The 25603-nt window shown below is 44.8% G+C and overlaps 1 protein-coding gene across 2 annotated transcripts in view; it reads left to right on the forward strand.

The window, feature by feature from the left end:
- The window catches only part of ARFGEF1 (ARF guanine nucleotide exchange factor 1), a 155804-nt gene that overhangs the window by 15981 nt on the left and 114220 nt on the right, over positions 1–25603 (forward strand). The window lies entirely within an intron of this gene.

A 25603-nucleotide genomic window follows, 5' to 3' on the forward strand; every position in this document is an offset into this window, starting at 1 on the left:
TATACCAAAAAGGTTTTCTAGACCAGTTTTTTTTAATCTGAGGGAGTTGTATTTTTGTAGGTTTGTATCAAATGTAGTTTTACCAAATACACTTCCAAAACTTAACCAATATTGTATTAAAAATGTAAACTTTTGAAAAGTTATTGTTTTACAATTGCCTGACCTTGAAAAAACAAGTAGTTTTCTTTTTCAGATTTCTCTCTTCTCCACCCTTCTGATTACCATGTACGTGCTATCATGATAAAAGGATTCTTGTGAATGCTGTCTTTTGTATACTTAAAACAATCATTTCAGTTGAAAAAGCTTAAGAGCCACTTGTGGCTTACTTAAAAGATCCGTTCTGAACTCACATTTTTCCTCTGTCAGCTAACGGCTTGGTTATAGGAAAAGATATTGAGAAAACATTACAGTAATAATAGTCTTGCATTATTAAGATGGTTATAGCTGTTTGCTTACTTTTACCATCTGTTATCTGTGCTTTTTTCTTCTTGGTATAGATACCTTCCATTTTATTATTAATAAAATAATAATAATAATCTTATAATTAGTTTCTGTTTTTACTGTTCTGATCTTTTGTGATTTGTTTCTTGTCATATTTGCTGTCCCTCCATTTTTGGTGTCATGCTTAGATTTAGTCATGCGTTTATCTTGTTACGGAAGAAGTACCTGACATGAAATAGTGATGCAGGATGCAAAAAAAGATTTTGCTGCTGCTTGGGAGGTGTGTGTGGTTTGTTGGTTTTTCATGTTGTTTTTAGTTGATTTAAAGAGCCTTTGGGAGCCATGATTGTTGGTTTTGGCTGCAGCTAGCAGGAATACTGTTCAAAGGCTGACAGATGCTTCATTGCTATGACAGAAGCAGCTCGCATGGTGTTTGAGAAGAACTGATATAAACAGTTATACAGTAAGGCCTCAGAGTACGCGAATCCAGAGTATGCGACCCTGCTGTTGCACAGCTGACTCCCCCCCAGTTCATACTTACGCTCGTGATTTGTACTTATGCGCTGTGCATGGGGCAAGAAGCACGTGCATGGTACTCACCCCCAACATCTCTCACTAGAATCACTTGGAAAGCGACTCTACCCACACAGCATCTTTCTTTTCACATAAGAAAAGCAAGACTACCACCACCCCGCATCTTTCGCCCCCCATAAGAAACAAGTGCACACAACTGACATGTTTTTGTATTTATTTATCATGTTGTACTCTAACATATATTTTTTTTATCATCTAAACACTTTATTTATTTAGATGATTCATTATGTTGGGATTATTGCTGAACGGGCTGCCTAAATAAATTACATAAGAATCTCGCTTGCTAGTGCGTAAGCTTGCAGAGACTCGGACTACGCGTCTTCCTTCTCTCTCATGCTCTCATTCTGTGAACGTCTCCCTCTTACTCTCGTGTAAAGTTTTTCTTTATCGGTGAATTTTACCACAGTCATGGACCCTAAGGGGAAAATTAGTAGTGGAGCTAGTTGTGTTGAAAGTGAGAAGAAGAGGAAAGCTCACACTGTGAGAAGTTTTAGAGAAAAAGTCAAGATTTTGGACTCATTAAGAAGTGGCGCATCGAACTCTGAGGTTGCGCGGCAGTTCAGCATGAACGAATTTTCCATGCATTCTATTAAAATTTGTGAAAGGAAAATACGCAAAGCAGTGGAAGACTGTGCACCAGCAACAGCTAAATTTGTCCAACACGTGTGGGATCCAATTCATATTAAGACTGAGAAGGCCTTAAATTTTATGGCTAGAAGACATGAATAAAAAGTGTGTGCCATGTGATAGAAAGGTGTTACAGGAGAAAGCTCTTTGTGTGAACACTTCAAGAAATCTCTGGGTGGTGAAGGATCTACCGCATCAACGAAAACATTTTCAGCAAGTAAAGTGGGGCTGGCAAGATTCAAAACCTGATACTCACTGTATAATATGCAGTTAACAGGGGAATCAGCATCTACCAACCATGCTGCAGCCAAAAAATACCCAGCAGAACTAAAGAAGTTGATCCAGGAGAAGGGGTATAGGCCAAAACAAGTGTTTAGTGCGGACGAGACCGGCCTTTTCTGGAAGAAAATGCCCAGTAGAACCTACATTTCAAAGGCTGAGAAACAGGCACCTGGGTTTGAGACAGCAAAGGACAGAGTTACGCTCCTATTTTGTGGTAGTGCTGCTGGGTATATGATCAAGCCTGGCATGCTGTACCGCTCTGCAATACCAGAGTATTGAAAGGAAAGAATAACAATCTCTTCCCCATGTTTTGCTAGTCCAATAAGAAGGCATGGGTAATGGCACAGATATTTTTGGACTGGTCCCTGAAGTGGAAAAATATCTGGCTGCAAAGGGAATGGAATTCAAGGTGCTGCTCATCATAGGTAATGCTCCTGGGCATCCTGAGTCTCTACAATTCGCATGCCCCAATGTGGAAGTCGTATTCCTTCCTGCCAATACGATCTCCATTATCCAACCACTTGATCAAGGTGTGATATGCACATTCAAGTTAATCTACACTCACCTCACCTTCTCCCACATCCAAACTGTTATGAATCTTGATCCTGAGCTTGATGTAAGCCGTTGTTGGAAGGACTACAGCATCTGGGACTGCATTATGAAGGAGGCTATGGAGGCTATGGAGTTTAAGCCTGAAACTGTGAATGCATGCTGGAAGAATATTTGGGAAGAAGCTGTGAATAACTTCAGAGGCTTCCCCAAGGTAGACGACAAAATCAAGAGGATTGTTAATGTTGCTTGTCAGGTAGGCGGCGAAGGATTCAATGACGTGGCAGAGGACGATATAGAAGAATTACTGAATGGGGATGAGCTAACAGAATATGACCCAGAAGAACTTGTGCAGAGTGCGGAGGAGGAAAAATTAGAAAAGGAAGAGGAGATTGAGCAGGCATCATGGGACCTCCATAAGTTCAGTGAAGTCTTTCAAGTCCTAACTGACAAAGTGCAGGAGTATGATCCTTCGATGGAAACAAGTTTAAGGATCACTCGGGACGTGAACAGATGTTTCTTCCCATTAAGGGAGATAACTCCAGCACAAGAAGTAGCCACTTCCTATCACCATGTTTTTCAGGAAAGCGCCACGAAGAATGCGATCTCCCTCACCAGTCTCTAACATCACGTAGTCTCCCACTGCATTGCCGCAAGGACCCTCCTTGCACACTCCTGTTTTGTCACCTACATGAAAAAAGGTCATGAAATCACTGACCAAAACGCCTGTCACCACTCAAGCCTTGCATTCTCCTGCTTCATTGCCTGTGCTAATTGAAGCCTCGCATTCTCCTGCTGCCTCAATGTCTGCATCGCCTGTTCTCAAGAGAATTTCACAACCTCTTCCTTTTTCTGAAGTGGATCCCAATGATCCTCCATCTTTCGAGGGATCGGAGAAGGATGATCAGGAATAAAAAGCCCCCATCATGCTGTGTAATGCACTTCATCATTGTCTTTATCCATCATTGCACTGTTCAGCAGGCTACATCACCATCATATGAAGAGAAATGAACAATCTTGCATTCAGATAAGCCCCATTTGATTTTTATATAAAATGTATAGTGTCCAGGCACAATATTTTATAACGTTTATACTTTAAGATTCATGTACACTTAATTTACACAAATAAAGTTTATATGAACATGTACATAGTGCTGACAGGTGTTTCTGAAGTTTTACCTTTGTAAACAGTAGTTTTCTATAGGGAGACTCCAATTTATGCAAATTCAAGCTTACGCGGCGCTGACAGGAAGTGAACCTTCACATACTTTGAGACCTTACTGTATAGTCTATCCAGACATGTTTTTAGAAAAATAATAGGTAATATTGAAATAATTTTTGTTATGATGACTATTTAATATAATGGCCATCCAGCATTTCGTCGCATAAAATAATTACAAAGTCATTCAGTTGTACTTGACAGTAGTGTGGCAGAAGATCTCAATGTGCAAGTGGCAGACTTTCCTAAGGTGGCCACCGGTCCATTTGTCAGCTGTACCTTGGAATATACTGTTTCCTGATTGACTTGTGGGCCTCAGCTTGGGCTCCCTGCTAGTTCTCCTGGTGACTGTATCAGCCTTAATCCAGCTTCTCCCCTCTGAGTGGTAGTGGGCTGCGTACTCTTTGCCAGTGAGAGTGCTGAATTTCTTGAGACTTGGTTTGACTTTATCACTGTATAGAAGCTTTGACAGCTCCTCTGTGTTGGGGGTGGTTCCTGAGTTGGCTATAGAGCACAGTCTTCCACAGATGATCTTGAGGCAAACACTTTATCTGCCCCCATTAATGAAGCCTGTAAGCATCCACCATAGTTTATGTAGAGTGTAGGACAGTTCTCTCAAGGATCTCGTTATTAGTGATCTGTTGTTCCCAAGTGACTCCAAGGATTTCTTCCCAGTGGGATGCAAAAAAATGAGTGGATATCACTCAAACTTTCTCCCTCAGCTCTTAGAAGGTCCATCTAATCATTACCTGTTGCTTTCCCAGCTGCAGTCTCTCTGTCTTTAGGAGTTGGTGTTTGGTCCAACTCCTGTTTTGTTGGAAACGGGTTGGGGGATGACAGTTTAAGACAGCATCACAGGTAATAACATCCTTTGAGTAGAGTTCTTTATAATGCTCAATCCATTGTTCAGATTGTTTTTGCCTTTCATACAAGATGACACCGTCTTTTGCTTTCAGGTTTATTTTTACAAATTGGACCAAGTGACTTTTTGATGCTATCAAAAGTACCACGAAGGACCCCTTTTTTCAAAGCAGTTCTGAATCTTTTTGCACTGGTCTTGGTAGCACTTTTGGGCACATTATATGGTGATTTGCTGGACTGCAGTTTTAGCCTCTTTGAACTGAAGGGTTCTTTACTTAGATGGTGGCTGAAGTAAATTTGGTGAGCTTGTTTTTTTTTTTCTATGAGTGGGTGGGAGCAGAAGATATTCAGACACTGCACATTAGGGTTTTTTGTTGTTGTTCCAAAGACATTTTTGGCAGTAGCTACTGTCTTATTCTTGAAATATTTCCACCAGGTGTCAGAATCAGGGTAAAGATGTTGATCATTTTCAAAAACTTTGCACAAGTGTCAGATTCCTACATGTCAGTAATACTGAGGTAAGATTTCCCAGTTAGCTTTTCCATAATGAATCTTTTCAAGGTGTAATTGGTACTTAGCCCTGAGCAGGGCATGAACAGTGTCACAATCAGCACTACGCATTGATCAGGCATGCAGTACATAGGGAATGTTTCTACAGCAGATCAGGATGAGATCAAGCTAATATCAGTGTTCTTCATGGACATGCCTCCATGTGACCTGCTGCTAGCTGCTAGCAAAATAAATATTTGAGTCTACAGCTCATATGAGGCACAAAGGTCAAGGACATGCTGGCCATTTTTGTTGAGACTGCCTATACCATGTTGGCCAGTAATATGTCCCTAGTACTCTCAGTCCTTACCCGCACAGATATTGAAATAATAGAGAACAACAAATCTGTTCCTTATGGAAACATTGTTATGGTTTGTTCCATTTGACAGTAGAACTCATTTTTTAGCTGTTTGGAGTCCTGTTGTGTTGGTCCTTACATGTACAAAGAGTAAAGATTCCCAAGTTCATGTTCACATTCAGCTGCATGATCCTTTCATTGATCAATACCGTAGGGGCATGTGCACTAAAGACAGATTTCTTCACAGAAAAATCTGACACCATATATTCTTGGCTTATATTCAGGTTTTTCGTCCCATCAGGAGTGGTAGTATTTACATTATTTAATGATCCAGATTGTGAAAATCTCATTTCCCTGATGGATGCTGTATCAAATGCCTAGTTGATCTAGTTTTGTATCTATTATGGCTGTTTTCCAGTCATTGTAGTGTGAACAGTCTAAACAATTAGCTTAGAGCCAGAGGAGAAGAAATTGGAAAGGAACTTTTTTAAAATCCACCTTTCCTAGAGCCTCTACTGAGTTTGGGAATGAAAGCCACCCCTAAACAGGGATGCTTAGACACTGAGCTGCTTCTGAATGTCTGGTCCTTCTCCACCAAGACGAACAACCACTGAGTGCACAGCTTTGACCTGTGGGCTTAGGGAAAACAAAAAAGGTGGCGGATGTCATAAATTCTCTACTTTCTCTTTCAGCAAGGATAAGAGAACTCAAATAGCAAGATGAAGGTCAAAGTGATTGTTCTAGTCCTGCTGCAACTTCTCGCCAGAACCAGAACCCCCAATCTTAATTGAAGAAAACACTCATCGTTTCTCCACGGTTATGCCTTTTCTTATAATGTCCTGGGCAAGATGTATAGCTAACTTTAATACTAGTGTTCTTTAAACTTAATCTTAATTGTACAGTAAATTTAATCACAAACAAATCATGGACATCAATGGGGCTACCTGCATGAGCAGAGTGATTAATATTTGGTCTTTGTTTTGTATGTTTAGCTTGAAGAGGTAGATGGCAATCACTTGTACAGTTCCATTTCTACTAAGATGCAGTATTTATTGCATGTAATGAAAATACTGTTTTTAACATCTTTTAAACAAAGAAGACCTACTCATTTGTGCTTTTATGCTTCTCAAAGGTGTAGTTTTGTTGTGAGGTTTGTAAAATTAATGCACATGTTGCTGCACATGCTGTAGGACACTGATGGATATGGCACCGTGCATTCAGATGTCTGTGGAAGGTGAAATGGTAGGAATAAGATTACAACTTCTTCATAAAAGCAAGAGAACTATCATTATTCTCAGTTCTCTTGGCTTGGTTAACAAGTCAAAAGTTTGAAAGGGATGTGTTGTCATGTGCATACTGGGAAAGTAGGGGATAGCAGCAAACTGAATTTTCTGTGACTGAATTGCAGACTGCTGAGAATGAAGCTCTAGAACAGACTGCAGCAGGGATTTACGGTTCTTTCACTGCAGGGTTAACCCAGGCTAGGCTGCTCTGAGGGGACATCCTCATTGCAGGGCCCCACATGTGCCAGACTCCTGTAGCACCAGCATCCTCTGTGACACTAGTGCGTATACTGGGCTGGATTTTTAGCAGGGTATCTCAAGGTTCTTGCTGAGACATTAAACTGGACCAGTGTATGAATTTTATTTATGGTGAATTGTTGAACTTGTGTGTCCTTCCTGGGCTTCTGTGTGGAAATACTCTTATAGATTTTACTGACATCACATCACAGCTTTATAAGGATGCTGGTGTCAGCCTCTGGCTGACTGGCACCACAGAAGAGGCATTTCTTGGTTGAGCTGCTGTGAAAATGCAGCATAATGTAGCAGACAAACATGGGATTAAAACCAAGTCCAGAAAAAAGGAGAATTTAGGCAAATAGTATAGCCTGGGGGGTTTCATGGAATAGGATTGGAGGACAAACGGCATCCAAGCATATGTTCTTCTGCACAGTAGTCAGGTTGCTAGCCTGGACTGAAGGCAAATCTATGCTCAGTCCAGTATCTTCAGCTACGCCTTTGAGGCGGTGCTTAAAGCATCCTCAAGTTCTTATGTGTAGGTAGAAGGGAGTAGGTAGAGGTAACACCAGGCCATAGCCTTGAGTAGCTGTGTGGTAAAGATAAACCTTCAAAGTAGACCACTGTTTAGGTATAAGTTTGAAAAATGGGCAGTATTTCATGTTAGGGAAGAGAGGACTTATCTCTAACTTTATAATGTTAAAGAGAATTTTATTTGAATTTCTGGGACACTTGACTATATTTAATTTTATTGTAGGGGTTTCCCTCTTTTTAGATATTTAGATGTATGCTGGTAAGATTACCCCAGCAATAGGAACTAAAAACTTTTATATTGTTTCTGTCAGGCTTTTTACCATTTGTACTACACATTGGGAAAAGGATTTTGATGGTGCTTTTTTTTCAAATAACAATAAAAGAGGAGCTGGTACTCTGCCATCTCCCCCTCTGCCCTGCCCCACCAATCAAGCAGCTGGGGCTGCCAACATGCCGGTACTCAGTTCAGACAAGTACTGGATTTAGAGACGCATGCTAATGTATGGAGGGTCAGCAATCAGATGGATCTGAAGAAGCTTTGTCTTCCAGGCTGTTGGGAGTATTAGAGAAGGGTTGGTGGTGCCAAGATTATTGTGGATTTCTGAGGTTTTTTTGTTGCTTTCTTAAGTTCAAATAAAGAATTCTGCATTCAGATGCTCTACTTCTTTGTTCCTCCTTTTTTTTTATTCACCCTTTTTACTTAAAGAAAAAGTGGTATCTGTGCCATTCTCTTTCCTACTCCTTTTGCTCATGTAGTTCCACATTCCCTTTCTGGAAAAAAGTGTATTTCCTGCCTTTCCTTTCCAAGTCTCGCTGTTCATTTGACCACTCTGTAATCTGTGGTTTTACTGCCTACCTCAATTGGCTTGTCTGTTGTAAGGTTTTTTTCAGTCCAGATTGAAGAAATAATCAGCATGTAAGAATCGTGGTAATGTTGTCTTTGAAACTCATATGCAAGTTCAGGGCTATTTCTTGATTCACTATCAGTTTCTTTCAGTTATGGGAAATGTATACATTATAGCAATTTACGTATCAGAAATCTTTTTTTTTTGTAGAAGGTTGGCGACTTGCCTCTGTTGCTGTATACATTGGTCATTTTAATGCTAATGCATGTGACAGGTTTTTGGATCTCAGGAATCTGCAATCTATTCTTCTTAGTGCTGCATCGTACAAATCTTTTATCTTTGGTTCTAGAGCTAGAATTAGGCCAAAATAATCATACAAAACCAGTGCTTTTTTATGTGCCAGTACTTGCTGGTACTGAATACCAACACCTCGGCAACTCCAGCCATGGAACTGGCTGGGGAAGGAGCATGGGAGGCTGGGTGGCTCCTCTTTTTTTCTTTTTCCTTCTGAAAAAGGCACTGTACTGTACATACCCATGACTAAAGAAGAATATGACTGCATAATTCGGGAACATAATCTAATGCAGTGATCACCAACCAGTAGATCAGGAGCTATAGGTTGATCCTGGAGCCTCTGACATGTGATCCTGAGGAGGCTGTTGAGTGTCAGTACTTCAGCTGCCACTCCTCTCACTACCATGCTAATACTGTCCTCTGCCTTGGAGTTACCCCCCCTGGAACCACCTCCTTGCTGTGCAGGGTGAGGGAGACAGGAGTGGGGTGCTGGTGTCAGTGTGTCATCCCTCCCTCCTGTGTACCCCATGTCCCGAGAGTGAGCTGGGTGCAGCCTCGGAGAAAGGATATGGCAAGGACAGGGCCTTGTAGAAAGGGTGGAGAAGGGGGCAGGGCAAAGGTATTTGGGTTTGAGGTATATCCTGGATTCACCTAAATCAAAAAGTGATCTTGTGCTTTAAAAGACTAGAAACCACGGATGTAGGAAACGTGCCATTTCAAATTGTAAGGTTGTTCTGTTTCTCTTTGCGATAGTTTGTATCTTCAAAAACAAGAAGTCCTGTGGCACCTTATGGGCTAATTGATATTTTGGTAAACTAATACAGCTACCCTCCTGACATTGAGCAGAAGTTGTTTGTTGTTTTTTCTTGAGAATCTCTGAGGAGTAATGTTCTGAAACGTTTCCAACAAGGTGAATAACTTTTTTTCCCAAAAAATGGGTTTTTGTTTAACTTTTTTTTAAATACTCTTAAAATGAAATTTAATACAAATTTAATTTGAATTTAATACAAATATTTATGTATAATTTATATTTTCTTAAAACATATAAGCCTCTATTAAAATCTTTGAGTGAAAGGGTGCTTCTTTATATAAAGATTCTACCCCCCTCCGTTTCCCTGATTCTAATTTTTGTGGTCAGGTCTTATAAATATGAGACAATAATTTGTGTAATTTTCAAGAGACCTTTAGGCAAGGAGTTTAAATTCCAGTCACTTTTACTTTGGCATATCTGAAAAATTTTCATGGGCTGATCACTTGACTACAGTAATTTTCCCAGTTTTATTTACAGACTGCAGCTTATTCTTAAATCATTTGATTGTAAATATGAAACTTCTTTTGATAAGAGGCTTATGTATCTAAAACATTTATAGTTGTTTTAGTTCATTAAAAAATATGTACTGTTCTGAGTGTTTGTTTAAATTTCAGTAAACTTCCTAATTTACCCTGACACAAGTCATGAGTTAAAAGTTCATTATCTAGTAGATAAGCAATATAGCAGTTACCATTTTCTAACATACCAAAAATAAGTGTGTGTGTGTGTGTGTGTGTAGTTTTTAGTGTGCTCTAAGTAGCAAAAAGATGTATGAAATCTAATGCAACGGCTCTGCAGTAGAATCTATGTTATAAACACGTTGGGAGTGGAGGTTGTTCCTGGGTGGTGAGCATACAAGGAGTCTTCCTCGGTGCCGCCTCAGCTGCTGGATCCGTGTGAGATTTGATGGTGAGGCTCTGAGGTTTGAGGCTCTGAGGTCTGATGGTGAACTTTTTGCTCTGTTGAGCCCCGTACAGGTTCAGGAGGGGCTGAGAAGCAGTATATATGCTATTCAGCATCCTGGGTTCATTAAGGTCCCTGGACATCGAGGAAATTACTGGGGAACCCAGTAAGCTAAGTAGCAAATACGGCTTCCTCAGCCACCTGCTCCTGGGGGCTTGGAGGACAAGGGAAGTGGAAGGCGAGGGGAAGTCCCTCAGTCCCAGGGAGCCAGGAGCCAGGGACAGCAGTGCTCAGTCAGTTTCCTGGCTCCCACAAGCAGTGGGGAGCAAGAAAATTGACCAGGCACTCCTGTGCCTGGCTCCCAGCTCCCCACAGCTGAGTGGGATCCTGGAAAGTGACCAGGTGCTGCTGTGTCTGGCTCCAGGCTCCCAGGGGATCAGAGGAGGAGGGAGGGGTCCCCCTCCTTGACTTAAGCAAAATTTGAGTTACAAGGGGGTTGCATAACGTGGGGTTTTACTGTACTTTGTGACAGCTTCCGTATCTGCCCTTCTTTTTTTTTTTTTTGTTTTTGTTTTACGCACGTCTACTAATGTTGTGGGTGTTCTTACTTTTTGAAGCTGTCCTTGTGAATAGCTGTGCTCGTGCTGCAGATTAAGTTCTTTGTGGGATATTTTTGCTTGTGCCTTCACCTCCTCACCTAAAATCCTTATACCTTTGTTCCCAGACAGCTCGAACCATTGTATAAGAGCACTATCTTAATCACTGCTTTTCCTTTCCTTCAATAGCTAAGGAACATTTGTACTGTTTTTTTACTGTCATTTTGGGTAAAAATGTAATGAGCCTACATTGTAAAACTCACAGGTCATGTACTGATCTACTGTTTTCCAGTTTCTACATCAATTCCACCTTTTGCTTTATTGATGTTGACATGTGCATGGGAGGACAGAAAGAGGGTGAGCTTTGATGCTGGTGGAAACTTCGCAGCAAGTAATTGTCTATGGGAGTGTTCCAGCCATGTGGAGTCTTCCACCTTGCAGGCTGTGCCCAGCAGGTTTGTTCCTTGGGAGCACGGACCTGGGACACATTGTTCCTTGTTGCAGGACCTGGGACACATTTCCCCCTTCCCTCCTGACCCAAACCCATTCCACCCCTTTCCCCAAGCAACACAGTCTGGGGAATTAGCGGGGTGGGGTGGGGTCTTTCACTAACAGCAGGGGCCAGGGCTCCCCTTTCACTCACCAGCTGCAGTGGTGGTGAAGTGGAGCCCCTGGGCCCCAGCCTGCTTTGCTTTCCCGGGTCCCAGCCCAGTCACTCTGTTTTGAGTGTAGGAGTGGCTTCACCCCTTCTCCTAAGCTTCCTGCCCCCAAGTAATGTAGTGGGAGCTGGCAGTCTGGGTGTGATTGCTCTGCTTCCCCCCTGGCTGTGAAAGGGTTCAAAGGTGGGTCTGACCCCTGCGGTGCACCTGCCCCCACTAATTCCTACCCTGAGCACAATCCCCCTCTTCTTATGGTTGGCTATAGAGGGCACCAAAACTTTGAGGGGTGACCCTGAAAAACATGGGAAGGCCTGAAATCAAACCACGTAAGAAATATGATACATGTAAAGTGTGATCTACCCTGCTGTTGATAAACACTTCTGTTGAGGACTGGAGACCTGGATGGTGGTGTTGCTTTGCCAGCCCTGTTTGAAACCAGACTTGTTGAATTTTTTGAAAATAAAGGTACAGTAGAACCTTAAAGTTACTAATGCCTCCAGAATGGAGATGATTCGCAACTCTGAGATGTTAGCCACTCTAAACAAAATGTGGTTCTTTTTAGGAGATTACAGCTGAACATTGTTTTACTATACAGTAATGTTGAAACTTCAGTGTGCAGAAGCTAGAAGCCCCGTATTTATCTTAATTTAAATTAAACAGGCATAGAAATAGACTCTTTATCTTGTCAAATTTTTAAACTTTGATTTTTATTTTAAGTCTTTTACATTCGACACAGTACTATACTATAGCCGCCTTTTTTGTCTGCGTCTGCTGCTGCTTGATTATGTGCTTCTGGTTCCAAATGAGGTGTGTGGTTGACCAATCTCTTTGTAACTCTGAGGTTCAGTTGCATTTTCTTTAAGGTTTTTCAGGAAAAACAGGATTTTATATAGACTGAGAAAGATCTCTTTCAAGCCTGTTACTTGGATTTCACTTCTTAAGTACCGTCTGTTTGGTGTCCAGAAATGCATGCCCTTCTGAGTAAATCAGGATAGAGAGAACCTAAATTTCTAATATGGATGGGGAAAAATACCAACCACCCAATTTAAAAAGTATTTGCTGCCTTTATATATCATAAGGAAACAAAACAAAAACGTTGGCACAGTCTCCTCCTTCCTGTCTTTGTAGGGCAGGTTGAATAAGTCCAAGACACAATTGCCACCAGAAATACTGTACAGTACAACCTCGAGATTATGGACCCCGATTTAGCAGACTTTGGAAACAATGGATGCCACCTGTTGTTCCTGAAGTCCGCTAAATAGGTGGTCAGTAAAATCTTAAAAGACCCTCGTGCTCCCCTTCCACCCAAAAATTAAGGTACTTACCTGCTGCAGACAGGAGGAACCTCTGCTGCCGCCACCTCCTTTGCTAGAGCTGCCATGTGCTCCTGTGGCGGCTCCTCCAGGCCATGTGGTGGCTCCCTGCAGCTGCTCATGGCGAGTCAGCTCCAGCTGCAGGGGGCTTGGCAGCTCTTGCTGTGAGTCCAGGCACCCTGCGGCCAGGTGGCCCCTGCTGCGTGGGGCCAGGAGATTCCAGCTGTGTGGCCAGGTGCCTGCAGTGAGACAGCTCCAGCTGCATGAGACCAGGAGACTCTTGCCAGGAGGCTGGACACCCTGTGGCAGGGGATGGAGTTGAGCCAGGGCCGGGGAGCTGTTGAGCTGGGGCCAGGGGATTGAGCCACAGGCACGCAGGGCTGGGAGTTTTGAGCTGGGGCCATGTGGGTCTGGGGGGCTGAGCCATGATTTAGTTAGGTCTAAGCCAGCAATGAGTAAAACTGAGCAAATTGCATCCCAAAATTTATTTTTTTTTCCCCCTGAGAATGGGGAAGTGACCACCATTAATCAGTTTCAGTGGCAGAACACTTTGCTATAGCTCCTGGAACACCAGTGTTCTACTGCAACGTAGTTTGGGAACCGCTGATTTATTGCATTCTAAGATACCTTCTGACGATTTCTGTGACGAGGTTTATAGTAGTGTCTGATATGAAAAGAATTCTGTGAAGATGCACATTTTTTGGATGTGACCTCGAGACCTCGAGTTATCTTCTGTGTGGTTGACCAAGAACCCATTTCAGCCTCTATATTGTGTACCTTATTTCTGTCCTTTCCTAGTTGCAATTGTATCTGCAAAGAGCATGTCATAACTAGAAGAATTATCCTTCAGGCCAAAGCCGCACGTGTTGTACAAAGTTGTTTAAAATGTCCTTTGTTCCTGTCAGAAGCTGATTACTTTTTCTGGTGTTAGCAATAAATAATCCGGTGCTCAAATATTCAGCACAGAATTTAAAAAATGTCATTATCTGCACATGAGAAGATTTTAAAGTAAAAATTAAGGCGTTTTCTACAAATGTTGGATTTGACTTTGTTAACAGTAGAGGACAAAAAAATCCAACTGCTTTCTGACAGCTTAAAAGTATTGCTGATGCTATATCTTCACTGTGAGGTAAACATGTTGCCGAAAAACTCAATGCTTATTCTGTGAGGCCAGTTCTTCTTTGTAGCGGGAAAGAGACTCAAACTCAGGACTGCAAAAGCAGATGTCTGGTCTTACCATGCATTCTGAACATGTAATAGAAGCTAAAATTTAGTAGTGTTGGGGAAGAGATTGTCCAAAGGGTTGGCGGCATTTCATAATATATTCTTGGTTAGACATAGTTATTCGGATTCCTTTCACTCTTGTTTTATACCTTTCAGGTATGTGTTTGGAAGGAACCAAGATAGATGACATATGAAGTTTTCTGCCAATCACATATTTCTGTGATTTGTGTTTCCATTCTTACAGAGTTAGCTTTATATTCTGCAAATGAAAAATGACAAAAACAAAAAAAAAGTTCAGTACTTGTCATTTGAAAGGATGTTCTTTTTAAAGTATGTTTTTAAAATCTTGATAATGACTTTTCTAACCAAGGCCATTGTTTCATTTCACTTAAGTACATTCATTTAAATATGTCACATTACTGGTGTAGTTTTGTTGCTTTCACATGGTTGGAATTGCTCAGTGGAAAAAAACACACGGAAGTTCATTTCTTCTTCGAGTGTCCCCGTGGGTGCTCCACAATAGGTGATGGGCTTGCCCGGCGCCGCAGATCGGATCTTCCAAGCAGTTTCTGCCGGACCGCGCATGCGCCGGCGCGCGCCGCTCCCTTGCGCGCTCCTGGCCACGTGCGCGATCCGGTCCCCGCCAGTTCCTCTTAACCGCCGTCGGCTGCAGACGGAATCCGAGTAGGCTAAGGCCAAATAGCGTATTCAACGACTTTATCTGTTTTTTCTTTAAAGTTTTTCAGTTACTTAGGCTACTATAAGTTAGCCGGTTGTTATTTTGTAAGAAAAAAAACAAACAAACAAACAAACAACAACAAACAAGCTACGAGAGGGACAGCTCAGCCCAGTCCCAGTAACAAGCGCCGGAGGCCAGGAGCTAGGGCCATCAGCCCTCCTGCTGAGGCAGGCCATCGGACGGGGGAAAACAGCACAAAGAAGGTGCTAAGTACCCACTTAAAAACTCAAAGACTCACCAACAATGTCCTCTTCAGGCTTTAAAAAATGTGAGTCCTGCCGAGAGGCGATGCCAGTGTCCGATGGGCACAGTCTATGCATAAGGTGCCTGGGGGAGTCCCATGTGGCACAGAAATGCGCCTTCTGTGCTAAATTAACAACCAGAGCACGGAGGGACAGGGAGATGCGGATCAAAATGCTGCTTCTTGACAAGGCCCTCCAGCCAGACGTGCTGGAGCGGCTGCAGCAGGAGGGACCCTCCGGGGCCCTTAAAAGGAAAGCTGCCTCCCTCACCCCATCAGCGCAAAAACGGAGGAAAGTTTCTCCGGCCCGATCCCTGCCGGCAGCAACAGTGAGCGGGACGGGAGGAGCAAGCAGCCCCCAGCCGCAGCAACAGCTGATCGGCGGCGGCACGGAGAGCCACGTGGAAACGGCTCAGCCTCCGATAATCAGCCAGCCGCCCCGCACCGCAGGCAGGGCGGCGGCTAAGCAAACGCCGGTACCGGCGGCACCGCAGACAGCAGCACCGACCCCCAGGGAACCGGCGGTGCAGGGCGCGCAGGCACGAAGCCTGCAGGCGCAGAAGGACACCGCACGTGCGGCACCGCCTTCGAGCGTGCCTAGCACGGTGCCGACGGGGCCGGGATCCCCCGCCCGTCAGGGGGCAGAGTAACCTCCTCCAGGGAGGGGGAAGGCTGCTCACAAGAGGAGGCACTGCAGCCCCTCCCCGGACAGGGCTGTGGAGCTCCTTGCTAACAGCCCTCCGCTTATGTTACAGACTCCAACCAGGAGGCAGGGGTCCCCCCTAGCCTACCCGGAGCCGCCTTCTCCATTTTTACAACCAGCCTCACCATGGCTGGCACCACCTTCACCCTTCCTGGGATTTGAACCGCTGGACTATTATGCTAAATCGCTCTCTCCAGTGTCTCGACGATCTCCCTCCCCCAGACGCAGAGGGTACGCACCAAGGGAATGGTCGAGGTCACCTTCCCAGGAACAGTGCCTATACTGCCATGGTCGTCCCTACCACGCGGGGCACGGACACCATCGGCAATCTACTAGGGAAAGATCCCCACACACTACCTCGTACCCCCGAGGGCAATTGCGATCGGGGACAGAGACTCAAGCATCTCGGGGGGACTGGTCATGGAACCCCGAGATTTTCCCTCGCAAACCTCCAGCGAGAGGGTGTACCATCACCAGCAGGAACCGGAAGGGTCCAGAGAGACGTACCCCAGCGGTTCCTCGCTCTCCTCCCCGGACGAGGCCACGGCCCTGGGGGACGTCCATCCTACGGACGATCTCAAACAGTTTCAGGAGCTGTTTAAGAGGGTGGCCTTCACGCAAGGCATCCAGACAGCAGAGGTACAAGAGAAACATCATAAGCTCCTCAAAAATTTGAGACCTCCGGCCTCCTCCAGAGTAGCAATACCGCTTGATGAAGCGATCTTAGAGTCCGCCACTACCATATGGCAGACCTCTGCAACTATCCCGCCTATCCAAAAGAGAGCGGATAAGAAATACTTCGTGCCGGCGAAAGGCATGGAGTTCCTGTTTAGCCACCCACAGCCAAACTCCTTGGTGGTGGAGTCCTCGCAACAAAGATCAAAAACATCTCAATTTAAAACAGGGGGAACGGACAAAGATGCCAAGAAGCTAGAGCTGTTCGGCAGAAGGGTCTACTCCTCCTCTACTTTAACGTTGCGAATGGCAAATTACGCAGCGCACTTGGCGAACCATAATTTTGACAACTATGCTAGGTTAACCTCCCTCATGGACTCGCTTCCAGAGGACAAAAAGCCGGTCCTCAAGGCCATAGTGCAAGAAGGCTACGCGGCTGCGAGGATGGGAGTTCAGATTGCTTTGGACGTTGTGGACACAGCAGCACGTTCCACAGCAACTGCAGTGGTGATGCGACGGGAGTCCTGGCTCCAGACCTCGGGTATACCGAGAGATCTGCAGGCAAAGATAGTTGACCTTCCCTTCGACTCGCAGAAGCTGTTTGCTGACTCAACTGACTCGGTCCTTCATTCCAGTAAAGATTCAAGAGCCACACTCAGGACCCTGGGGATTTACACCCCTCCATACACAAAGAAAAGGTACTACCCTCAGCAAAGGCGGTGCCAGTACCAGCAACAGCGCCCCCAGTATCACAGGGGTTACGAGCAAGGGCGGCATCAGCAGCACCAACAGTACAGAACTCCCAGGCGACGCTCACAACAGGGCCGTGCGTCCTCGGGGCGGGGCCAAAGGCCACAAGTTTGACATACAGATCCAGGGCTGCGCCATCACTACCATCGCACAAGGTCATCCGAAGCGGCTATTTCACCATCGCCTCCGACCATTCTACGACCAGTGGCAAAGGATCACCACAGACAAATGGGTGCTGGAGATCATAGCCACGGGGTACGCCATCCCCTTCCAGTCGCTCCCACCATCGCGACCTCCGCCCAAGCCCCACCTCCAGGAGGCCTCCCATGTAGCCAGGCTCAGGCAGGAGGTGGCCCATCTCGTGCTCATAGGGGCGGTGGAAAGGGTGCCGGAGCAGCTGCAAGGAAAAGGGTTCTACTCCCGGTGTTTCCTAACGGAGAAAAAGACAGGAGGCTAGAGGCCCATCTTAGACCTTCGCGGCCTCAACAGGTATCTGCGCAAACAACGTTTTCGGATGATCACGATTGCCTCCATCCTTACAGCACTGGACGATGGAGATTGGTTCGCAGCCCTCGATTTACAAGACGCGTACTTCCACATAACCATCCATCCGGCTCACCTGCGATTTCTCCGTTTCATGGTAGGCAACGAGCACTTCCAATACAAAGTCCTACCGTTTGGCCTCTCCTCAGCCCCCAGAGTCTTCACCAAGACCTTGGCAGTGGTGTCAGCCTACCTGCACAGACAGGGGGTATTTATTTTCCCGTATCTGGATGACTGCCTGCTCAAAGGGGCCTCGAAGGGGGAGGTTCTCCGCATGATACGCGTCACAGCAAACACGTTCTCCTCACTTGGCCTGGTTATCAATCTGGCAAAATCAAAAATAGACCCCACACAGGACATAGAGTTCATAGGGGCTCGCATAAACTCGATCACGGCGAGAGTATACCTACCAGAGGCTCGCTTTCGAGCCATCGGTTCCCTCGTGCAAGTCATCACCTTCAGCCCTACAGTGCCGGTCTTGACGTGCTTGCAGCTGCTGGGCCACATGGCAGCGGCGACGTTTGTGGTACAAAACGCCAGGTTGCACATGCGCAGCATGCAGCACTGGCTGGCCAGTGTATACAAACCGGCAGTACACACCGTTTACAGGGCGGTGTCGCCCACACCCAGGGTGCGCAAATCCCTGCAATGGTGGGTAAACCCCAGGAACCTGCTAACAGGGGTACCCTTCCATCAGCCGCAAATCTCAGTTTTCCTCACCACAGATGCCTCCCTCATAGGGTGGGGAGCACACATGGGCGAAGAGGTGACTCAAGGACTGTGGTCACCCACGGAACAGTCACTACACATCAATGTACTGGAGCTCAGAGCAGTGTTCAACGCCTGCAAACACTTTCGAGACCACATACAAGGCAAAGTCGTCGGGATCAGTACAGACAATACCTCCACCATGTTTTATATAAACAGGCAAGGAGGAGCTCGATCCCGTGCCTTATGCGCGGAAGCAATCCGCTTATGGAACTGGTGCATCGCCCACGATATAATCTTGAAAGCCTCATACTTGCCGGGCACGCACAACGTGAAGGCAGACCAGCTGAGCAGGCGTTTTGCGCTCACACACGAATGGCAGATTCGTCCCGATCTGCTACGGCCGATTTTCCACGCATGGGGGTTTCCCCAAATAGATCTGTTTGCCACTCAGCACAACAAGCAGTGCCCACGGTTCTGCTCCAGAGCAGGACTGGGCTGGGGGTCCCTGGGGGACGCGTTCGCGATCCAGTGGGGGGGCCCCCTGCTTTATGCGTTTCCTCCCACAGTGCTGATCCACAAAGTTTTGCAAAAAGCCAGGAGGGAAAGGGCCCGGATGATTCTGATAGTCCCAACGTGGGATCGCCAACAATGGTTCCCCCTACTCCTGCGCATGTCGGACCGTCCACCGATGCCTCTTCTGGTGGCGCCGGATCTGCTCACACAAGCCCAGGGGTCCATAGTGCATCCGCACCCCCAAAGCCTGCGACTGCAAGCGTGGCTAATCCATGGCTCAGCTCCCTAGAGCGCACATGCACAGTGGAAGTACAGCAAGTCCTAGAAAGTAGCAGGAGGACTTCCACCAGGAAGACCTACAAACAAAAATGGACTCGCTTTACGGACTGGTGTTCTACCAAACAACTGGCCCCCCTTTTGGTGCCTATACCTACAATTCTAGAGTATTTGCTGGACCTCGAGAGGAGGACTCTCGCTATCCTCGCTAAAGGTCCACCTCGCCGCCATCTCGGCGTTCAGACATGAGGAGGAAGGGCACACGGTGTTCGCCCACCGTATGGTTACCAGGTTCCTCAAAGGGTTGGTAAACCTCTACCCCCCTCAGAAACCGATTCCACCTTCGTGGAACTTGGACCTGGTGCTTACCACACTCATGGGACCACCGTTCGAGCCCTTGGCCACGGTTCCCCTCCGCCTCCTTACAATAAAGACGACCTTTCTTCTTGCAATTACGTCAGCTCGTAGGGTGAGCGAGCTCGCGGCAATCATGGCAACGCCACCCTGCACTGTTTTTTCCAAGGAGGCGGTAACCATACGGCTGCATCCAGCCTTTGTTCCCAAAGTTTCCTCCGAGTTTCACATCAACGAACCTATTGTTCTACCCTCGTTTTATCCAAAGCCTCATAACTCCAACGAAGAGGCGCGCCTACACCTCCTGGACGTGAGGAGGGCGCTAGCCTTCTACGTAGACAGGACCAAGTCCTTCTGGAAAACGGATAGACTCCTAGTCTCCCTCGCTCCCAAATCGAAAGGAGAAAGTCTCTCATCGCAGAGAATCTCAAAGCACATTGTATCCTGCATAAAAATGTGCTACGAGCTCAAAAAGTCTCCTTTATCGGCCACTCCCAGGGCTCATTCCACCAGGGCGGTGGCGGCATCAACAGCCTTTTTCAAGGGCGTTGCGTTAAAAGACATTTGCAGAGCGGCGACCTGGTCATCCTGTGACACCTTCGCCAAACATTACGCCCTTCACAGGGTATTCCAAGAGGATACCCGTCTCTCCGCAGCGGTCCTCTCGGGGACAAGCTGCACATAATCCGATTACCCACCTCCTATCTTGGGTTACTGCTGGGTAGTCACCTATTGTGGAGCACCCACGGGGACACTCGAAGAAGAAAGAGAAGTTACTCACCGTAGTAACGGTGGTTCTTCGAGATGTGTCCCCGTGGGTGCTCCACTTCCCGCCCATCCTCCCCGCTTCGGATCTCTGTTAGTGTTTTGCAGGGGCACCCGAGGCGGTTGGTCGAGGAACTGGCGGGGACCGGATCGCGCACATGGCCAGGAGCGCGCAAGGGAGCGGCGTGCGCCGGCGCATGCGCGGTCCAGCAGAAACTGCTTGGAAGATCCGATCTGCGGCGCCGGGCAAGCCCGTCACCTATTGTGGAGCACCCACGGGGACACATCTCGAAGAACCACCGTTACTACGGTGAGTAACTTCTCTTTGTATGTGTAATTGAGTTATGATTAGACATGCATGTGTGGCTAATGGTGGCTAGAGAGTCTGTTAATTTCTAGATATAAGATTATCCTTACTGTTGTATACTTGTGCTTTTTACATAGTTGGATCATGAAAAATGTCCCATCTCTTACATCACTTTATACAAACCTTTAACCTTTTAAAATAAATTGCTTATATTTTTACAAAACAGTTTTCATCTAGGCACTGGTATACTGCTGCTGGGAAGCACGTATTTTAATTTTTATTGCCATCAGGAGAGGTGTAGGGCCATAACTAACACTCTGTTAATTGAAAATATTACCGTAAAGAATATGTAGGGAACTGATGGATAGGGTCCCTGGGGATGCTATCATAAAGGGGAAAGAAGTCCAGGAGAGTTGGCTGTATTTTAGAGAAATCTTACTAAAGGTATAGGACCCCACCATCCCGATGTACAGTAAAAATGCAAATATGGTAAGTGACCAGCTTGGTTTAACAGAGAAATCTTTGACCTTAAATTCAAAAAGGAAGCTTTAAATGAAGTGAAAGCTGAGACAGATGACTAGGGAAGAGTAAAAATATATTGCTTGAGCATTCAGGGTTTTAATCAGACAGGCCAAAGCACAAATGGACTTGTAGCTAGCAAGGGCTCTGAAAGGGAACAGGAAAGGTTTCTACAGGCATGTTAGCAATAAAAGGTTGGTCAGGGAAGGTGTGGGACCCCTACTGAATGAAGGAGGTACCCTAGTGACAGATGATGTGGAAAAAGCTTAAGTACTCTATGCTTTTTTGCCTCTGTCTTCACAGTCAAGGTCAGGTCCCAAGTGCTGCACTAGGCAGCACTGTATGGGAAGGAGCTTAAAGCTTTGAGTTTAAATGCAGAAGGGAAGCTTACGAGAAGTGGAAACTTGGGCAGATGGCGAGGGAAGAATATGGGAAGGAGGCAGCCCTCAGCAGAGAGAGAACAGGTTAAAGAACTATTTAGGAAAGCGGGACATACACAAATCCATGAGGGCTGGAACAAATGCATCTGAGGGTGAAGCTGATGTGATTGCCTCTGAAAACTCATGGTGATCAGGGGAGGTCCTAGAAGATTAGAAAAAAGCAAATTTAATTTCTGTCTTTTAAAAAAGGAAGAAGGAGAATCCTGGGAACTACAGACCAGTCAGCCCTCATGGAGGGGATCATCTAGGAATCCATTTTGAAGCATTTGGAAGAGAGGAAAGTGATTAGGAATAGTCAGTGTGGATTCACCAAGGGCACATCATTCTTGACCAACCTGATTGCCTTCAGTCATGAAGTAACTTGTTCTGCAGATGCAGGGAAGGCCGTGGACATAATATACTTTGACTATAGTGAAGCTTTGTGTCTTTGTCAATACACTGGAGTATGGATTAGATAAATGGACTGTAAAGGGGATAGAAAGCAGGCTGGATTGTTGGACTCAATGGGTAATGATGAATGGCTCTGTGTGGCTGGTGGCCAGCATCAAGCGGAGTACCTTGAGGGGTTAGTTCTGGGATTGATTTTGTTCAATATCTTTATTAATGACTTAGATGAGGGGATGGATAGTACTCTCTGCATATTTGCAGATGACACTAAATGAGGGGGAGACGTTGATGTGATGGAGGGTAGGGATAGGTTGCAGAGAGACTTAAATAATTTGGAGGATTGGTCCACAAGTAATCTGATGAGATTCAACAAGGACAAGTGCAGATTCCTGCACTTAGGATGGAGGAATCCCAAGCACTGGTACAGGTTGGGAAGCAAATGGCTAAGCAGCAATTCTGTGGAAAAGGACATGGGGATTACAATGGATAAGAAGATAGATATGAGTCAACAGTGCGCCCTTGGGGCCAAGAAGGCTAACACCATGGTAGGGTGCATTAGTAGGAGTATTGCCAGCAGATCTCAGTAAGTGTTTATTCCCCTCTATTTGGCACTGGTGAGGCTGCATCTAGAACATTGCATCCAAAAAGTAGTACATCTAATTTAAAACTAGGTTTATATATTCATATTTTTCTAGTATAAATTTTGAAGTAATTTAAAAATATTTGAGATACTTTTTGTGACGTCCCCAACATTTTTATTAAAACAAAATAAGTAGTATTTATTGCTGAACAAATGTTCTGTCCCAAACAACTATTGCGCTCCTCTGCATAAATGTGAAATTTGTTTCTTTGAATTTTAATTGGGTTATACAAGTAATGAAATAGAATATATTGAATGGATTTGCTTCTGCCTATTAGAAATCAGAAAGTGAGGGGACCATTAGCAGGTGGAGTTCTCTTTTATCTTACATCTTTTTTTTTGCTGAGAGTGGGATCCTCTATTCCCTTGTTTTTCGAATGGACTCTGTGCACGATCATTATTCTCATTCTTTACTTATGTTGCCCTACTCAAAAGATCTTTTTTTGTTTCCTTTAGCCAAAAAATGCCGGACATAATTCTCCTGCATCCTGTCAGTGTCATTTCCGTTAACTTGAATAAGTAATTTGAAACTGTTGTATGAGGCCTATACTTCCTGTAGCAGTTGGATTTTAGATTTCAATTTTGCAATATTTGTCTCCAAAGATGTATTTCTCTGCCTCCAATTTCCTCGCTTATCACTTTTTTTCCTATCAAACCATGATTTAGAATGTAAATTGTTGAGCACTTTTAAACCAAAAGAACCTATAGTAACTTGCTATGGTCATTAGGGGGAATCAGGCCATGAAATGTAATTAGTGTTTTTGCTGACTGCTTATCATTGAGGATCTCAGGTTTTGACATTTAGTTGCAGAAGGAATCTGGGCACCTATCCTGGTATGGTGTTCTCAATCTGCGTTGCTTGGCATTTAATCATGTGAGGTCTCTAGGCACGAAAGTGACAAGGAATAGCGTACAACTGTTGTTTCAAATTTCAAAGTTAAGAGGAGCATGCAGTATCTTTTAAAAATTAAGTGTTTTTTATTTTGAACATCTTATTATACTGGTGTAAAATTAGGAATTTCAATCACTTATGTAGAAAAAGCTCTCTTATCTGGCACTCAGTTAACCAGAAAGCTCAATTAACTGGCATTTCTGGTATCTTCCCAACAGAAATCTTCAGTCTAGTAACCAGGACTTGCATACTTCCCAGCATGTTATGCAGTTCCATATTCTGCACTCTGCCTTTATGCAAAAGAGGCAGAAGACAGGTATGCAAGGTGAAATCATGGATTTAATCCAAAAAAGCAGCTTCGGTTGTATGTCATGGGGTGATTACAGGTTCAGTAAAATCGGCAACTTCTACAGTGATAATTGGTGTTGATGATACCACCTCTGAGGGCACTGCAAGAGCCTAAAGTGCTTTCTGAACCATCAAAGAAAAAATAAATTATGTTCAGCATAGTTTTGGGTTTTGTCTAAACAAAACAGCTTTTCATGATACAGGTGTGTTGCTAAAAGCTGGGCAGTATAAATGCTGTTTGGCACTTTGTTGACAAAATACTTCAAACCCCTATGAGCAGGGTTTGTGTTATTGATAGGAGAGCCTTCCTCCCAATAACAAGCCATTTAAACTGTCATTTACTGTGGTTTTTTTCTTTTTGGAGGCTGCATGGGAGGATGGGGGGGCTTAAGCAGCCACATATGACAAAAGTTTTGTCCTTCAGTTGGCAGTGTAGACAAAGCCTTAACCTTTAAGTGTATATTTCAGTGATCTGGGTGTATGCCATAAGTAAATTTTAAATGTGCACAGAAAACTATACATTACTTTCTTTAGCTTTTCTTCAACTTATCACAGTCACTTGTTGGGTTCTTTGCACATGTATAGTGCTCATGATCACTGGGGTCTTGCATAGAACCTCACTTTGCTGGGTTCCAGTCAACCAAAATGTACTTGTATCAGCCGTTGTCTCTCTTTTCTTTCCCATCCCTGATTCTGTCTGCCTTCAGTGCTTTTGAGCCACAGCAGAGTGAATTATTTGTTCCCCACCTTGTGTGTGTGAATGCTGAGTTCGAAAAGTGAGCCCTAGTTGAAGTGGTATGGCCGACTGCAGACTTGGGGAATGAAAATACATGGGGTGGAGGCTGTTTCACCGGCCTGAAGTAGGCTGCAGGCTGTCAGGAGGTGTTCACGAAAAGTATGTCAGTGCATGCATTGTAGCAGTGTAAACTTCAGAGATGAAAGGCAACAGAAGGAAAAGGGAAAACTGTGGAGAGAAAATGATGGGTGGGGAATGTAGATCAGTGAGCAGATTGAGCTTATTTAGATATTCCACTTCCATTTGAATAGAAAGGGGTTTTTTTCCTTTGCATGTGCATGAATCATCTGTGAAAGTGTTGACAGAAAGTGGGTGGCTATATAAGGAAGAATTGAAGAGAAGATGGCTGAATGGTTCACAAAAAGTGAAAGGTTGTTCCAGTGCTGATGATTAGCAAGGAAGAAGGCACAATGAGAACCTAGGATGGGAAGCCAGCAAACAGGAGAACAGATATTTACGTGAACTAGATCTGTATGGAGGCTTTGGCAAAACCAGGAGGTTTTGCAGAAGAATACAGCTGTTGATCCCATAAATAGAGCTAGAGTAGATAAGGCTAAAGTCTCAATATCTCTCTAGTTCACTTATTCATGTGCTGTTATATCTGCCTACTCCTATATCTAGATCAATTGTTAGTATATCAACCATGCTTTTCAGCAGGCTTAATTAACATTGTCAGTAACAACTGTCTGGGCTTCCTCCAACAGAAATAATTTTTGAAACATCTCCTTGTGTAGATTTGGTTTTAATACACTTAGGCATCGGTTAGACAGGGATGAATCAGTTTCTGTGGATCTTGCAGAGTGAGAATCTTCTTGGCAAAGAATTCTTGGGCTTTTCTTGTGGAAGACCTTGCCCAGTTGTATCTTGGAAGGTGTATATGTTCTTACT

The sequence above is a fragment of the Carettochelys insculpta genome, chromosome 2, assembly GCF_033958435.1.
Source record: "Carettochelys insculpta isolate YL-2023 chromosome 2, ASM3395843v1, whole genome shotgun sequence".
NCBI lineage: Eukaryota > Metazoa > Chordata > Testudines > Carettochelyidae > Carettochelys > Carettochelys insculpta.